This window comes from Acipenser ruthenus, unplaced genomic scaffold (genome assembly GCF_902713425.1).
Source record: "Acipenser ruthenus unplaced genomic scaffold, fAciRut3.2 maternal haplotype, whole genome shotgun sequence".
Classification (NCBI taxonomy): Eukaryota; Metazoa; Chordata; class Actinopteri; order Acipenseriformes; family Acipenseridae; genus Acipenser; species Acipenser ruthenus.
Window position 1 is genome coordinate 101,671 of NW_026708094.1, and position 17,673 is coordinate 119,343.

A 17,673-nucleotide genomic window follows, 5' to 3' on the forward strand; every position below is an offset into this window, starting at 1 on the left:
GCACAGGTCTATCTATCAAGGTGGGTGTTTTTTTTCTACTTTGTGACCTCCTGCTGCCTCTGCACCTGTGCTCCTGATTGAATTTTCTAAGAAGCCTATGTACTCTGTAATTGCTGGATAAAGCGACATGTGGATACAAAATTATGCCATTGGCAGGAAATGATCTGAAAGCTAAAAGAGGATCCGCATCAGCAAAGTGGTGAGACCATTCCTTTTTACCAATTTTCATTGCTGGATTTGTTTACTTTGTTACTTTGTTTTGTTGTGTGTATTGGATTATGTTTTTGTTTGCTTCTTACCTGGAGCTGGACTTCTCAAGGACTTTGGACCCAACAATATATCTATTTATATCTCTCTCGGTCTGTCCTGTGCTTGTTTTTCATAACACATTGTTTTGCTCGATTGAGTGTGTGGATATGGGTACATGTAGATATATATCCGCTGAGATGCATTAAAGAATAGTTTGTTTAGAACCATGGATTCAGGTTTTTTATGTCCGTTGGTTTGGTTAAGACTTTCTTTAAGATTACTCTTAACAATCTTTTTTCTTTCTAAAGATACTTAGATTGGCCCTAGTCTTTCAAACAAAACCTTTACAAGGTGAAGCACAGGTCATCACTTGTGAGATACTGTACTCCTTTTTTTTTTTTTCTTTGTATAGCTTGTAAAATTCTTAGTTTCAAACGCATTATCACAGGCGGCACAATTACGACATGGAAAAAATCCAGTATATTTGTCCAGTACACCGAGATCTCTCGAACATTAAAATGAGTCAGCCCTTAAAAAAATACTGTCCGTGTTCATTCTGTGTATATGACATTGTCTATACGCAATACCTGTCATGTAAGCCTATTGGTATCAAACCGATCACAATTAATGTGATCAGTGTTTTCAGTCAGATTGATAGTTTTAATCAATCGTCGAAAAAGCAGCAGTGCTTTGCAACTGTAGTTCGTCTTGCGTACCTTTTGGTAAGATACCCACTCAGAACGTGTCCGCTTCCTCCAGCCCCCAAAGGAACACTGGAGCAGTCATCAATAACAGGGAGCAGTTGGCCAAAAAACAACACTCGCTGTCTCCTTCACGCTCAAAAACGAACACTCTCACTCTTCCTCGTGGATAGCGAGTCCAAACACTTTAAAAACGCATTTCGCTGGTAAATCACTATAGAAATGATCCCTGAAAGTATTGTTTTATGGGCAAGTGGCTGACCGTCTCCCTCCAACTCTGAGTGGCACCGGTAGCTGTGCCGCTGACAAATAAACAGGAGCTTTCATATAATGCAATTGCTGTTGCCCAGTGAGGTGTTACAACAACATTTCAAACTCATTCCAAACTGCAGGCGGTTAAAAGCTTAATTGGGTTCAAATTTCTCGTATGATTTAAAAAGTAGGAGCCAGTTGCCTCATTTGCATTGTCTGCCTTCCTCCTTTGCACTATGAAGTCTATCAAATTTGTGCTTAAAATCTGAATACGATTCCCATTTGAATCGTATATATTTGGTTTCCATTTTAGCAATATGCATACACACTGTTCTGTCGAGCTCCCAGGGTGTTATCCAATAAAACACCATAATCGGTTAGCACGTTCGGCTGTTAATCGAAAGGCTGTTGTTTCAAGCTCACGCAGGGATGATGCTTTTTGTATTTCTTAATCGCATTAGAAAATGGCAGTATAATACGTTTTTATTTCCCCCAATTACACTGAAGAAAAAATGTGCTGTTTTTTATAAATTAAAAAAATTAATTAAAAAAAAAACCCTAGTCGTGCTGTTTGCAAAAACCCGGTATCGAAGCAGGGACCGTTACAGTCTAACGCTCGCCTAACTGAGCTATTTTAGCTTGACACGATTTTTCTATCGAGACAGCATTCTTTTCCTCAATCGCCTTTTTGTCAAGCCAGTAAACCTGCATGTAATGAGAAACGTTCAACAGTTCAGAAACACCACAATAGAATCCAATGCCTTTGCAAATGTGTTTCCAAACTGTTAGTTTTTCTCCCAAATGCGGTTTCTCAAAAAATGGTTTTGCCTACTTTTTAGTATTATTATTACTTTTTCTAGAGTAAGACCAAAAGGCAAAAATCCAGGAAATAGTTAAACACTGCTACAGCGCTTGAAGTGTCTCAACAAATGTTTAGCTCTAAAACGTGTACATTAAAAGTCTATTAACATCTTTAACACAATCATCTGTGTTCCAATAGCGGTTAATCCACATGGTGATCAGTAAAGTGAATGCTGGCTTTGTTCACATATTGGCAAGACGTTTTCACGATTCACGCATATTCTGAACAAGCACACTAGAATATGGTAATGAAAGGACAGGAAAATAACTGCTTTATTGGCTCTGGTCTTGTATCGTCAACTTGATTACTGTCCGTAAGAAAGTGGCATTAATCAAAAACCTAATTATGTAAGGTTCCCAATGCGCAAATACGCAGCATATTTAAACTTCTTCACGATCTTAAATCTTCCCACATGAATGTCAAATACGTACTGACAAGTATGGCCCTTTCCCAATGTAACACTCTGCTGTGTTTGAACACCAAAGATGGCTTGGGTATTATGTATTAAACCACGATACTATTATTCCCACTTTCTTTAGCACTACCAAATGTGTGATGCATGTCAGCCCTTGTGGCCTAATGGCTAAGGCACTGGCCTCCTAAGCCAGGGATTGTGGGTTCGAGTCAAATCTGCGGTGTGATTTTGTTATAGGAGGCTGCGTGGTCCAGTGGTTAAAGATAAAGGGCTTGTAACCAGGAGGTCCCCCGGTACAAATCCCACCTCAGCCACTGACTCATTGTGTGACCCTGAGCAAGTCACTTAACTTTCTTGTGCTTCGTTTTAGGTTGAGATGTAACTGTAAGTGACTCTGCAGCTGATGCATAGTTCACACACCCTAGTCTCTATAAGTCGCCATGTATAATAAAAACAAACATAATTATGGTATGTTTAATTAGCATGTGATATTTTGTAGATCTTGTTATCTGCTAAGTCCGCTCACGCTAGCCAGAACGTGCTCGAGTGCTCTGGCAACAGCCATGAAGCAAGTCAATTTTTCAGTTGAAATAAATAACTACTTTGTTTTTGTGGATGGGGGTGTTTTTTGAAAAGATCAGTTAAATAGCTACGTATTTTGAAATAAAGATGTATTCATTATTATGAACGTTAACAGAAAGTATATTGTATTAACTTTTCCCACGTGTGCTTGCCTTGTACAAATCTTGACTTCGGTTCATTAGTTAGCCTATACTGCCATCTACAGCATTACTGCAGGTTTCGTTTACTTCTTTTTGATATTTTCACAAATAATCGTGCGAGCATGTAGTCGTGGCCGAGTGGTTAAGGCGATGGACTTGAAATCCATTGGGGTTTCCCTGCGCAGGTTCGAATCCTGCCGACTACGTAAGTTTTGTTTTTAATTGATTGTATGTGTTCATTGTTAATACATGTTTAAAGCTCAGGAAGTCTGAAATATTACTGGTTGTACTTCATATCGCTTCGGTTCATTTTGTTAAAGATTGTTCATTTTGGCACCATTACAAATACTGTGGTTTCCTTAAAGGAGAAAAGCCATGGCCCGTACGGGGATCGAACCCGCGGCCTTGGCGTTATTAGCACCACGCACTAACCAACTGAGCTAACTGGCCACACACTCAAAGCTTCTTACTAGAAGCCGAGGAAAATAAGTCCTGCGGACATTATGATTGTTCTACTAAGATGTTCTCATGTTAAACTGAACAATAACACATTCAAAGTATCGGAAAGGCATAATTAGATTCCTCGTCATAATGAGGCAGTTTAACAGTGTGAAGGATGTGGTGAGGTGCAGGCTTGCGGTGACTTTCTATCATTTAACGACCTTGTGATTCGAATACTAACAAGAAAAACAAATCAAATTACCAAGCATTCGGTGGACGTTTTAAGAAATAAATGAACAAAAAGGTTTGTCAGAAGTGGGATTCGAACCCACGCCCCCAGAGAGACTGCGACCTGAACGCAGCGCCTTAGACCGCTCGGCCATCCTGACTGACACCGTCGACTTTGCCCAACACTGCAGTACACTGCTGAACCTCCAATGTCTGACGCTACAGTAAATCACCTGGTGTGTGCGTGAACTTATTCTTTATCTGTTTATATTAAGGAGGGCGACCTGTTTCGTCGCATTCTATATGGGATCACAAGGACACTCCTCTTACAGACAGAAAATATACGGCAAACAGAGCGATCGCTTCACGGTTAGAAACAAATCAGAACAGTCTGTTAGCAAATTAACTTCATGAAAAAACCACACAGGCATTACATAAATGTTACAGATATGTTTCGTAGACACAAAAGTTGTAACATAATTGAGTACATTTGTAAACTATCCGCCAGTAACAGACATTATCTCACATTATCTCTAGTTTCAAACGCATTATCACAGGCGGCACAATTACGACATGGAAAAAATCCAGTATATTTGTCCAGTACACCGAGATCTCTCGAACGTTTCAATGAGTCAGCCATAATAAACACTGTCCGTGTTCATTTCTGTGTATATGACATTGTCTATACACAATACCTGCCATGTAAGCCTATTGGTATCAAACCGATCACAATTAATGTGATCCGTGTTTTCAGTCAGATTGATAGTTTTAATCAATCATCGAAAAAGCAGCAGTGCTTTGCAACTGTAGTTCGTCTTGCGTACCTTTTGGTAAGATACCCACTCAGAACGTGTCCGCTTCCTCCAGCCCCCTAAGGAACACTGGAGGGGTCATCAATAACAGGGAGCAGTTGGCCAAAAAACAACACTCACTGCCTCGTTCACGCTCAAAAGTGAACACTCTCACTCTTCCTCATGGATAGCGAGTCCAAACACTTTAGAAACGCATTTCGCTAGCAAATCGCTATAGAAATGATCCCTGAAAGTATTGTTTTATGGGCAAGTGGCCGACCGTCTCCCTCCAACTCTGAGTGGCACCGGCAGCTGTGCCGCTGAGAAATTAACAGGAGCTTTCATATAATGCAATTGCTGTTGCCCAGTGAGGTGTTACAACAACATTTCAAACTCATTCCAAACTGCAGGCGGTTAAAAGCTTAATTGGGTTCAAGTTTCTCATATGATTTAAAAAGTAGGAGCCAGTTGCCTCATTTGCATTGTCTGCCTTCCTCCTTTGCACTGTGAAGTCTATCAAATTTGTGCTTAAAATCTGAATACGATTCCCATTTGAATCGTGTATATTTGGTTTCCATTTTAGCAATATGCATACACACTGTTCTGTTGAGCTCCCAGGGTGTTATCTAATAAAACACCATAATCGGTTAGCACGTTCGGCTGTTAATCGAAATTTTGGTGTTTCAAGCCCACGCAGAGATGATGCTTTTTGCATTTCTTTATCGCATTAGAAAATGGCACTATAATACGTTTTTATTTCCTCCAATTACACTAAAGAAAGAGTGTGCAGTTTTTTTTAATTCAAAAAATTAATTAAGAAAAAATAACCCTAGTCGTGCTGTTTACAAAAACCCGGTATCGAAGCAGGGACCGTTACAGTCTAACGCTCTCCCAACTGAGCTATTTCAGCTTGATGCGATGTTGCTATCGAGACAGCATTCTTTTCGTCAATCGCCTTTTTGTCAAGCCAGTAAACCTGCATGTAATGAGAAATGTTCAACAGTTCGGAAACACCACAATAGAATCCAATGCCTTTGCAAATGTGTTTCCAAACTGTTAGTTTTTCTCCCAAATGTGGTTTCTCAAAAAATGGTTTTGCCTACTTTTTATTATTATTATTACTTTTTCCAGAGTTAGACCAAAAGGCAAACATCCAGGAAATAGTTAAACACTGCTACAGCGCTTGAACTGTCTCAACAAACGTTTAGCTCTAAAACGTGTACATTAAAAGTCTATTAACATCTTTAACACAATCATCTGTGTTCCAATAGCGGTTAATCCACATTGTGATCAATAAAGTGAATGCTGGCTTTGTTCACATATTGGCAAGACGTTTTCACGATTCACGCATATTCTGAACAAGCACAGTAGAATATGGTAATGAAAGGACAGGAAAATAACTGCTTTATTGGCTCTGGTCTTGTATCGTCACCTTGATTACTGTCCGTAAGAAAGTGGCATTAATCAAAAACCTAATTATGTAAGGTTCCCAATGCGCAAATACGCAGCATATTTAAACTTCTTCACAATCTTAAATCTTCCCACATGAATGTCAAATACGTCCTGACAAGTACGGCCCTTTCCCAATGTAACACTCTGCTGTGTTTGAACACCAACAATGGCTTGGATATGTATTAAACCACGATACTATTGTTCCCACTTTCTTTATTACTACCAAATGAGCATTTCGTGTCAGCCCTTGTGGCCTAATGGATAAGGCACTGGCTTTCTAAGCCATGGATTGTGGTTTCGAGTCCCATCTGGGGTCTGATTTTGTTATAGGAGGCTGTGTGGTCCAGTGGTTAAAGATAAAGGGCTTGTAACCAGGAGGTCCCCCGGCACAAATCCCACCTCAGCCACTGACTCATTGTGTGACCCTGAGCAAGTCACTTAATCTCCTTGTGCTCCTTTTTTCGGGTGAGATGTAAATGTAAGTGACTCTACAGCTGATGCATAGTTCACACACCCTAGTCTGAGTAAGTCTCCACGGATAAAGGCGTCTGCTAAATAAATAATAATAAAATGAACATAATTATGGTAAGTTTTATTGGCATGTGATATTTTGTAGATCTTGTTATCTGCTTAGTCCGCTCACGCTAGCCAGAACGTTCTCGAGTGCTCTGGCAGCAGCCATGAAGCAAGTCAGTTTTTCAGTTGAAATAAATAACTACTTTGTTTTTGTGGATGGGGGTGTTTTGAAAAGATCAGTTAAATAGCTACGTATTTTGAAATAAAGATGTATTCATTATTATGAACGTTAACAGAAAGTATATTGTATTTACTTTTCCCACGTGTGCTTGCCTTGTACAAATCTGACAGAGTTTCAACAAAGGCATTTGACTTGGGTTCATTAGTTAGCCTATACTGCCATCTACAGCATTACTGCGGGAGCCGTTTACTTCTTTTGGATATTTTCACAACTATCCGTGCGCGCATGTAGTCGTGGCCGAGTGGTTAAGGCGATGGACTTGAAATCCATTGGGGTTTCCCCGCGCAGGTTCAAATCCTGCCGACTACGTAAGCTTTGTTTTTAATTGATTGTATGTGTTCATTGTTAATACATGTTTAAAGCTCAGGAAGTCTGAAATATTACTGGTTGTACTTCATATCGCTTCGGTTCATTTTGTTAAAGATTGTTCATTTTGGCACCATTACAAATGCTGTGGTTTCTTTAAAGAAGAAAAGCCATGGCCCGTACGGGGATTGAACCCGCGACCTTGGCGTTATTAGCACCACGCTCTAAAAAACTGAGCTAAACCGCCACACACTCAAAACTTGATACTAGAACCCGAGGAAAATAAGTCCTGCGGACATTATGTGTTCTACCAAGATGTTCTCATGTTAAACTGAACAATAACACATTCAAAGTATTGGAAAGGCATATTTAGAGGCCTCGTCATAATGAGGCAGTTTAACAGTGTGAAGGATGTGGTGAGGTGCAGGCTTGCGGTGACTTTCTCTCATTTAACGACCTTGTGATTTGAATACTAACAAGAAAAACAAATCAAATTACCAAGCATTCGGTGGACGTTTTAAGAAATAAATAAACAAACAGATTTGTCAGAAGTGGGATTCGAACCCACGCCTCCAGAGAGACTGCGACCTGAACGCAGCACCTTAGACCGCTCGGCCATCCTGACTTACACCGACGACTTTGCACAACACTGCAGTACACTGCTGAACCTCCAATGTCTGACGCTACAGTAAATCACCTGGTGTATGCGTGAACATTTTAAAAGCATGGGGTATTAGACCAACATATAGCAGCGATTATACTTCTCTTTAAGAGTGCTAGGTGATTGGAAACAGCTCTTCCCAGCAAGGGTTCAACAACAAAAGCCAGATTGTTAATACTGGTCTGTTTATTCAACAGACTAGCTCTCGAATTATCCAACACTTTACTTTTGGAATATACTCACACGGCTGTAACACCGCAGACACAGAAACAGCGCGTCTCCAGAACACTCATCTACAGCAGCAGCACACCGACTCTCAGGTCCCATGCACCTGTCGGTACTTCCTCTCTCACCCCGCCTCAAAGAAAGAACTTTCTCCCGTCAGCCCGGCAAGTTCAGTAGGTAGTGCATGAGACTCTTAATCTCAGGGTCGTGGGTTCGAGCCCCAAGTTGGGCGTCCTTTTTAAATACAAATTGTAGATGTTTCTTCGAGGCAACGGAGCAATGTCTGATTCTGTTCACATTGTATAAAGTATTGCAACACAATTACTTATTGGTGATTGTCATATAGCAATTGCTATTGTAAAATGCGTGCATCCTTTAAAGCTATACCGATATTGAAATAAATAATCTTACTTTCATGGGTTGGCTTCAATCTGTTTCTTTTTTTACACTTGTCATTACATCATTCATGGAGCAAGTTAGTATGTGCGTAATAAACCCCATCGGGCCTTGATACTATAGACAACCCTAGTCTGTGCTGAAATGAAATAATGCGGTTTTCTACTAAAGCAAACGCAGCTTGTCAGAATGGCCGAGTGGTCTAATTCGCCAGACTCAAGGACGCTGTCTTTCCAAAGAATTGTGTGTTCTGGTCTCCGAATGGAGGCGTGGGTTCAAATCCCACTTCTATCAATTCACTTTTACTTATTTTTTAAATGAATACATTTGTTCATTTTACTATAAAAGATTGTTTCAAGGAAATCAACAGCTGATACCAAACTCTTGCCAGCACTCAATACCATTTTAATTTCCATTTTAAATCGGACTAAAATAGCGTTCCTAACACAGATTGCATTTTTGTAGTAAACTGGCTACTTGTCGAAGTCACTGAAAAATATTTTGTGTAGAAACATGTGTTATTTAACTAAAGATTATTTTAATATTTCAAATAACGTATTACTTTGAAAAATATCTCCGACTGCCACTGGATCGTGGTCTCAGGCTGGGATGCGGACCACTGAGAACAGTATAAACGATCTATTAGTGGAAGTAGCTTACATGAGAAATGCCCTCGTTTAACATGCTAGGATGATCGACTTCGGTATTCTCCAACTGCTGTTTACATTTTCTAACACGTTATGAGGACGAATACAAAGGTTGACAGCTTCCTTGTAAGTGGGGGTAAGCACAAGTTATTTTCAGATGTAATGTCTATTTTAAACTCAATCTAGTCCTGCGTAGTGCAAAAGACATTGCTATATTTTTATATTAGTCAAGCCCTATTTAAAGTGTTCTTAAATTGTTTTAACATTAGCAATGATCAATTTAAATGTGGTTATTGATTTAAACAACTGAACAATTGTGGGTTTGATGGTTTCTTTTTTCTACGTATCTACCGGAATGAGATACGCACTCAAAATGTGTCCCCTTCCTTCAGCAACACCCGACTGAAGATTGAAGTGGTCATTACTTGCAGCGAGTAGGTTCCCGATAACAACACTCATTGTCAGCTCGGTGCTGAGAAGAAAACACTGCCACTACTCCTGGTGGATACGGAGACCAATCCCTTCAAAACGTGTTTCATTCTAGAAATGATCCTTGCAAATATAGTCTTAACTTTTATTAGCAGACCGTCACCCCCAACTGGCAAGCTCTACTTCATATGAATCAATGACTGGGCAACAACGAGGTGTTACATTAACAATACAAACTAACTCGAGACAGCCAAGCCGTTAAAGCATACCTTAAGTTTGTCGCGTGATACAAAAGCAAGTATTGGCATTTTTGCATTGTCTGCCTCGTCAAACAAGCTCGAGCCACATCACACAGCGCTGCTGCATTGGGACACAGATTGTGGATTTATAAGCGACTGAATAAACGAGCTGAGACTACTTTTTAAAGAAATTGAAAACATACCTCTAGTCGAAATATTTGCTATTTAGTTAATTAAATTATTTTTTTAATTTGCAATCACAGACTACATTGCCAAAATAAAAATTAAAAAACAACTGACAATCTGATTTGCTCGTATCAAGCTGCGATGAAGCCTATGAGAATCGCTGGCACCATTAAAGGGGAATTAGCTCAAATGGTAGAGCGCTCGCTTCGCATGCGAGAAATAGCGGGATCGATACCCGCATTCTCCAATTAATTTTAAAGTATCTGCGTATTTTGTCCCGGCGCATTATGGAGATAAATACAAAGTGTGACAATTCTTTGTAACAGAGACGCCCACCCTGCATGTGTATTTTAATGCACAGTCTGCTAATTTGTAATAATCCCCGGACTGAAAAAAACTGCAGCGCGTGATATTTTGTAGGTCTTCTTATCTCCTATGTCCGCTAACGCTAGGCACAACGTGCCCGAGTGCTGTAGCAGCAGCCATGAAGCAAGTTAGTTTTTCAGTAGAAATAAAGTTTTTGTGTATGGGTGTTTTGAGAAGATCAGTTAAATAGCTACGTATTTTGAAACAAGGATGGATTCATTATTATGAACGTTGGCAGAAAGGATATTGTATTATTATTTCCCACGTGTGCTTGACTTGTACAAATCTGATAGAGTTTCAACAAAGGCATTTGACTTGGGTTCATTATTTAGCCTGTACTGCCATCTACAGCATTACTGCGGGTGTCGTTTGCTTCTTTTGACAATAATACGGCTGTTTTCACGGAAAACCGTGAGAGCATGTAGTCGTGGACGAGTGGTTAATGAACAAACAGAGCTGTCAGAAATGGAATTCGAACCCACGCTTCCAGGGTAATTGTGATCTGAACGCAGTGCCATAGCTCGCTCAACCATCCTGAATTACACACGGCTTTTTACAACATTGCAGTACACTACTGAACCTCCGATGTCTGACGCTGCAGTAAATCAACTCGTGTGTGCGTGTACTTATTCTTTTTCTGTTTATATGAAGGAGGGCGACCTGTTTTGTCGCATTCTATATGGGATTGTAGCAGCCATACCCAGTGACACCCAGTGAGAGTCCTAATACTGACACTTCTAAAAATTAATTGAAAGGTTTGGAATAGGAATGACAACAGAATGACAAAGGCAGAATAACAATTCACAAAGCTTTATTTCAATGATCCATGATTCACATAAATCAGTTCAAATAACTAACAATAAAATGTATTAAAGTTGTACTAAAAACAAGGAGGGGGAAATTGAATAAAGCCAGCCAATAGCCACATTTTAAAAGCATGGGGTATTAGACCATCATATAGCAGCGATTACACTTCTCATTAAGAGTGCTAGGTGATTGGAAACAGCTCTTCCCAGCAAGGGTTCAACAACAAAAGCCAGATTGTTAATACACACAAGTTTTAACAGTGTTAGGGAACGTTAGCTGCAACATTACAGGTTTAACTATATTAGAGCAATTCAACAACAATACAAGTTTAGTTAAGTTAATTAGCAGCAACGTTCAGGTTTAGCAGCGCTGTAGCATAAGTAAACAGAACCAGAAGGTGTAGGGACATTTACCTGCTGCTGGAACACTTTTAATCTAACAAAACAAAATTGATGAGACCGGGATTTAACCACACGTCTCAGAGCTTTATTCAACAGACTAGCTCTCGAATTATCCAACACTTTACTTTTGGAATATACTCACACGGCTGTAACACCGCAGACACAGAAACAGCGCGTCTCCAGAACACTCATCTACAGCAGCAGCACACCGAATCTCAGGTCCCACGCACCTGTCGGTACTTCCTCTCTCACCCTGCCTCAAAGAAAGAAACTTTCTCCCGTCAGCCCGGCTAGCTCAATCGGTAGAGCATGAGACTCTTAATCTCAGGGTCGTGGGTTCGAGCCCCACGTTGGGCGTCCTTTTTAAATACAAATTGTAGATGTTTCTTCGAGGCAACGGAGCAATGTCTGATTCTGTTCACATTGTATAAAGTATTGCAACACAATTACTTATTGGTCATTGTCATATAGCAATTGCTATTGTAAAATGCGTGCATCCTTTAAAGCTATACCGATATTGAAATAAAGAATCTTACTTTCGTGGGTTGGCTTCAATCTGTTTCTTTTTTTACACTTGTCATTACATCATTCATGGAGCAAGTTAGTATGTGCGTAATAAACCCAATCGGGCCTTGATACAATAGACAACCCTAGTCTGTGCTGAAATGAAATAATGCGGTTTTCTACTAAAGCAAACGCAGCTTGTCAGAATGGCCGAGTGGTCTAAGGCGCCAGACTCAAGGACGCTGTCTTTCCAAAGAATTGTGTGTTCTGGTCTCCGAATGGAGGCGTGGGTTCAAATCCCACTTCTGACAGTTCACTTTTACTTATTTTTTAAATGAATCAATTTGTTCATTTTACTATAAAAGATTGTTTCAAGGAAATCAACAGCTGATACCAAACTCTTGTCAGCACTCAATACCATTTTCATTTCCATTTTAAATCGGACTAAAATAGCGTTCCTAACACAGATTGCATTTTTGTTGTAAACTGGCTACTTGTCGAAGTCACTGAAAAATATTTTGTGTTGAAACATGTGTTATTTAACTAAAGATTGTTTTAATATTTCAAATAACATATTACTTTGAAAAACATCTCCGACTGCCACTGGATCGTGGTCTCAGGCTGGGATGCGGACCATTGAGAACAGTATAAACGATCTATTAGTGGAAGTAGTTTACATGAGAAATGCCCTCGTTTAACATGCTAGGATGATCGACTTCGGTATTCCCCAACTGCTGTTTACATTTTCTAACACGTTATGAGGACGAATACAAAGGTTGACAGCTTCCTTGTAAGTGGGGGTAAGCACAAGTTATTTTCAGATGTAATGTCTATTTTAAACTCAATCTAGTCCTGCGTAGTGCAAAAGACATTGCTATATTTTTATATTAGTCAAGCCCTATTTAAAGTGTTCTTAAATTGTTTTGACATTAGCAATGATCAATTTAAATGTGGTTATTGATTTAAACAACTGAACAATTGTGGGCTTGATGGTTTCTTTTTTCTACGTTTCTACCGGAATGAGATACACACTCAAAATGTGTCCCCTTCCTTCAGCAACCCCCGACTGAAGATTGAAGTGGTCATTCCTTGCAGCGAGTAGGTTCCCGATAACAACACTCATTGTCAGCTCGGTGCTCAGAAGAAAACACTGCCACTCCTCCTGGTGGATACCGAGACCAATCCCTTCAAAACGTGTTTCATTCTAGAAATGATCCTTGCAAATATAGTCTTAACTTTTATTAGCAGACCGTCGCCCCCAACTGGCAAGCTCTACTTCATATGAAACAATGACTGGGCAACAACGAGGTGTTACATTAACAATACAAACTAACCCGAGACAGCCAGGCCGTTAAAGCATACCTTAAGTTTGTCGTGTGATACAAAAGCAAGTATTGGCATTTTTGCATCGTCTGCCTCGTCAAACAAGCTCGAGCCACAGCACACAGCGCTGCTGCATCGGGACACAGATTGTGGATTTCTAAGCGACTGAATAAACGAGCTGAGACTACTTTTTAAAGAAATTGAAAACATACCTCTAGTCGAAATACTTGCTATTTAGTTAATTAAATTATTTTTTTAAATTTGCAATCACAGACTACATTGCCAAAATAAAAATAAAAAACAACTGACAATCTGATTTGCTCGTATCAAGCTGCGATGAAGCCTATGAGAATCCCTGGCACCATTAAAGGGGAATTAGCTCAAATGGTAGAGCGCTCGCTTAGCATGCGAGAAGTAGCGGGATCGATGCCTGCATTCTCCAAATAATTTTAAAGTATCTGCGTATTTTGTCCCGGCGCATTATGGAGATAAATACAAAGTGTGACAATTCTTTGTAACAGAGACGCCCACCATGCATGTGTATTTTAATGCACAGTCTGCTAATTTGTAATAATCCCCGGACTGAAAAACTGCAGCGCGTGATATTTTGTAGGTCTTCTTATCTCCTATGTCCGCTAACGCTAGGCACAACGTGCCCGAGTGCTGTAGCAGCAGCCATGAAGCAAGTTAGTTTTTCAGTAGAAATAAGGCTTTTGTGTATGGGTGTTTTGAAAAGATCAGTTAAATAGCTACGTATTTTGAAATAAGGATGTATTCATTATTATGAACGTTGGCAGAAAGGATATGGTATTATTATTTCCCACGTGTGCTTGACTTGTACAAATCTGATAGAGTTTCAACAAAGGCATTTGACTTGGGTTCATTATTTAGCCTATACTGCCATCTGCAGCATTACTGCGGGTGTCGTTTGCTTCTTTTGACAATAATACGGCTGTTTTCACGGAAAACCGTGAGAGCATGTAGCCGTGGCTGAGTGGTTAATGAACAAACAGAGCTGTCAGAAATGGAATTCGAACCCACGCTTCCAGGGTAACTGTGATCTGAACGCAGCGCCAAAGCTAGCTCAACCATCCTGAATTAGACACGTCTTTTCACAACATTGCAGTACACTGCTGAACCTCCGATGTCTGGCGCTGCAGTAAATCAACTCGTGTGTGTGTGTACTTATTCTTTTTCTGTTAATATGAAGGAGGGCGACCTGTTTTGTCGCATTCTATATGGGATTGTAGCAGCCACACCCAGTGACACCCAGTGAGAGTCCTAATACCGACACTACTAAAAATTAATTAAAAGGTTTGGAATAGGAATGACAACAGAATGACAAATAACTAACAATAAAATGTATTAAAGTTGTACTAAAAACAAGGAGGGGAAATTGAATAAAGCCAGCCAATAGCCATATTTTAAAAGCATGGGGTATTAGACCAACATATAGCAGCGATTACACTTCTCTTTAAGAGTGCTAGGTGATTGGAAACAGCTCTTCCCAGCAAGGGTTCAACAACAAAAGCCAGATTGTTAATACACACAAGTTTTAACAGTATTAGGGAACGTTAGCTGCAACATTACAGGATTAACTATATTAGAGCAATTCAACAACAATACAAGTTTAGTTAAGATAATTAGCAGCAACGTTCAGGTTTAGCAGCGGTGTAGCATAAGTAAACAGAACCAAAAGGTGTGGGGACATTTACCTGCTGCTGGAACACTTTTAATCTAACAAAACAAAATTGATGAGACCGGGATTTAACCACACGTCTCAGAGCTTTATTCAACAGACTAGCTCTCGAATTATCCAACACTTTACTTTTGGAATATACTCACACGGCTGTAACACGGCAGACACAGAAACAGCGCGTCTCCAGAACACTCATCTACAGCAGCAGCAGCACACCGAATCTCAGGTCCCACGCACCTGTCGGTACTTCCTCTCTCGCCCCGCCTGAAACAAAGAAACTTTCTCCTGTCAGCCCGGCTAGCTCAGTCGGTAGAGCATGAGACTCTTAATCTCAGGGTCGTGGGTTCGAGCCCCACGTTGGGCGTCCTTTTTAAATACAAATTGTAGATGTTTCTTCGATGCAACGGAGCAATGTCTGATTCTGTTCACATTGTATAAAGTATTGCAACACAATTACTTATTGGTCATTGTCATATAGCAATTGCTATTGTAAAATGCGTGCATCCTTTAAAGCTATACCGATATTGAAATAAAGAATCTTACTTTCGTGGGTTGGCTTCAATCTGTTTCTTTTTTTACACTTGTCATTACATCATTCATGGAGCAAGTTAGTATGTGCGTAATAAACCCAATCGGGCCTTGATACAATAGACAACCCTAGTCTGTGCTGAAATGAAATAATGCGGTTTTCTACTATAGCAAACGCCGCTTGTCAGAATGGCCGAGTGGTCTAAGGCGCCAGACTCAAGGACGCTGTCTTTCCAAAGAATTGTGTGTTCTGGTCTCCGAATGGAGGCGTGGGTTCAAATCCCACTTATGACAGTTCACTTTTACTTATTTTTTAAATGAATAAATGTGTTCATTTTACTATAAAAGATTGTTTCAAGGAAATCAACAGCTGATACCAAACTCTTGTCAGCACTCAATACCATTTTAATTTCCATTTTAAATCGGACTAAAATAGCGTTCCTAACACAGATTGCATTTTTGTTGTAAACTGGCTACTTGTCGAAGTCACTGAAAAATATTTTGTGTAGAAACATGTGTTATTTAACTAAAGATTGTTTTAATATTTCAAATAACATATTACTTTGAAAAACATCTCCGACTGCCACTGGATCGTGGTCTCAGGCTGGGATGCGGACCATTGAGAACAGTATAAACGATCTATTAGTGGAAGTAGCTTACATGAGAAATGCCCTCGTTTAACATGCTAGGATGATCGACTTCGGTATTCTCCAACTGCTGTTTACATTTTCTAACACGTTATGAGGACGAATACAAAGGTTGACAGCTTCCTTGTAAGTGGGGGTAAGCACAAGTTATTTTCAGATGTAATGTTTTTATTTAAGCTCAATATTGTCCTGCGTAGTGCAAATCAAATTACTATATTTTTATATTAGTCAAGCCGTATTTAAAGTGTTCTTAAATTGCTTTAGCATTAGCAATGACCAATTTGAAATTTGCTTATTGATTTTAAGAAGTGAGCAATTGTAGGCTTGATGTTGTCTTTTTTCTGAGTTTCTACCAGTATGTGACCAATCTTTCTAGCCGGGGGAGGTTTCAGTCCCCGCCCACCTACATAGTATTCAGGAGGAGGAAGGCTCTGGTGATTTCAAGGGTTTTGCTGCAAATGTGTTTCTTACCCGTTAAGTGCCATTGTCCTAATCTGAGACTACTTTGTCATTTTTGGCGCATTTTTAACTGGCATGTTATTTGAATTTTCTTTTAACTCTATTGTTATGATAATTTACTCTAATTTTGTTAACCGTAACAGTTAAGTCTAGATGTAAGGTATCAGATTAAATAAACAAACCTTGTGTTCAGATTTTTTTTTTGTTTTAATAAATGTATTGGTCCTCTATGGGTAGAGTCAGGTAAACTGCATACCTGCCGTTTCAACACCTTAACAATTACAAAATACACACACTAAATTGAAAAGTAATAACACAAAGTCTTGCCTTCAGTTAATATTTTAGAAAATCTATTTTGCTAACAGAAGACAATGTCTCTCTGGGGTTGGCCTGTCATTAGATTGCCGATGTAAGATCCCTGGTCCCATCGTAGAAGCAGGATAGTTTATTCACAAATAAATACATACACGTTTGTTTACGTTTCTTTTGTTGGTAAATTAACCCAATACATTATTGCATTCTGCCACGTAATTAGACGATCAAAGCCCATTTGTGCCAGTGCGCATTCAAAGGAGACGCGCTGAGAGAATCCTAGTTAAATACTAGTTTTACTGATTTAAACTAGTTGTTTAATGTTTTCTTTACTTTTAAAGCTGAGAATCAAACACACTTGCGACAACTTCATAGCCCTGCTGGCTACGAACACGTATCGAGTCGGCTGTTTCCTATAACCCTGGTGATACCGAGTGTTTTCCAAGTATCAGCATCGGCATTACCATGTGTAGAATTAAAAACAGCAGAATTATTATATATATATATATATATATATATATATATATATATATATATATATATATATAAGTAATATATAAGTTGGGAATTAACAATATAATAAACTTTAGGTTAACGCAGGACTTATTATTACTATAACTGGAAAAATGTAAGCAGTATATTTCAGTTCATTTGTGTTTAATTCTATA

The 17,673-nt window shown here is 39.4% G+C and overlaps 13 non-coding genes across 13 annotated transcripts; 6 read left to right on the plus strand and 7 right to left on the minus strand.

Moving 5' to 3' along the window:
- Nucleotides 1-979: 979 nt before the first annotated feature.
- Nucleotides 980-1,195, minus strand: LOC117395721 (small nucleolar RNA U3). The gene has a single exon (XR_009322819.1). It is a non-coding gene; the product is annotated as a small nucleolar RNA U3 (small nucleolar RNA).
- Nucleotides 1,196-3,325: 2,130 nt separating this feature from the next.
- On the plus strand, nt 3,326-3,407 carry trnal-uaa (transfer RNA leucine (anticodon UAA)). The gene has a single exon. It is a non-coding gene; the product is annotated as a tRNA-Ser (tRNA).
- A 170-nt stretch (nt 3,408-3,577) lies between these two features.
- On the minus strand, nt 3,578-3,651 carry trnai-aau (transfer RNA isoleucine (anticodon AAU)). Its single transcript has one exon. It is a non-coding gene; the product is annotated as a tRNA-Ile (tRNA).
- Nucleotides 3,652-3,949: 298 nt separating this feature from the next.
- trnal-cag (transfer RNA leucine (anticodon CAG)) lies at nt 3,950-4,031 on the minus strand. The gene has a single exon. It is a non-coding gene; the product is annotated as a tRNA-Leu (tRNA).
- Nucleotides 4,032-4,708: 677 nt separating this feature from the next.
- On the minus strand, nt 4,709-4,924 carry LOC131728772 (small nucleolar RNA U3). Its single transcript, XR_009322829.1, has one exon. It is a non-coding gene; the product is annotated as a small nucleolar RNA U3 (small nucleolar RNA).
- Nucleotides 4,925-7,097: 2,173 nt separating this feature from the next.
- On the plus strand, nt 7,098-7,179 carry trnas-uga (transfer RNA serine (anticodon UGA)). The gene has a single exon. It is a non-coding gene; the product is annotated as a tRNA-Ser (tRNA).
- Nucleotides 7,180-7,719: 540 nt separating this feature from the next.
- On the minus strand, nt 7,720-7,801 carry trnal-cag (transfer RNA leucine (anticodon CAG)). Its single transcript has one exon. It is a non-coding gene; the product is annotated as a tRNA-Leu (tRNA).
- Nucleotides 7,802-9,468: 1,667 nt separating this feature from the next.
- LOC131728779 (small nucleolar RNA U3) lies at nt 9,469-9,674 on the minus strand. The gene has a single exon (XR_009322836.1). It is a non-coding gene; the product is annotated as a small nucleolar RNA U3 (small nucleolar RNA).
- A 2,143-nt stretch (nt 9,675-11,817) lies between these two features.
- Nucleotides 11,818-11,890, plus strand: trnak-cuu (transfer RNA lysine (anticodon CUU)). The gene has a single exon. It is a non-coding gene; the product is annotated as a tRNA-Lys (tRNA).
- A 347-nt stretch (nt 11,891-12,237) lies between these two features.
- On the plus strand, nt 12,238-12,348 carry trnal-caa (transfer RNA leucine (anticodon CAA)). The gene is made up of 2 exons: nt 12,238-12,275; nt 12,303-12,348. It is a non-coding gene; the product is annotated as a tRNA-Leu (tRNA).
- Nucleotides 12,349-13,064: 716 nt separating this feature from the next.
- Nucleotides 13,065-13,270, minus strand: LOC117395745 (small nucleolar RNA U3). Its single transcript, XR_004543667.3, has one exon. It is a non-coding gene; the product is annotated as a small nucleolar RNA U3 (small nucleolar RNA).
- Nucleotides 13,271-15,350: 2,080 nt separating this feature from the next.
- On the plus strand, nt 15,351-15,423 carry trnak-cuu (transfer RNA lysine (anticodon CUU)). Its single transcript has one exon. It is a non-coding gene; the product is annotated as a tRNA-Lys (tRNA).
- Nucleotides 15,424-15,770: 347 nt separating this feature from the next.
- Nucleotides 15,771-15,881, plus strand: trnal-caa (transfer RNA leucine (anticodon CAA)). The gene is made up of 2 exons: nt 15,771-15,808; nt 15,836-15,881. It is a non-coding gene; the product is annotated as a tRNA-Leu (tRNA).
- Nucleotides 15,882-17,673: the final 1,792 nt, after the last annotated feature.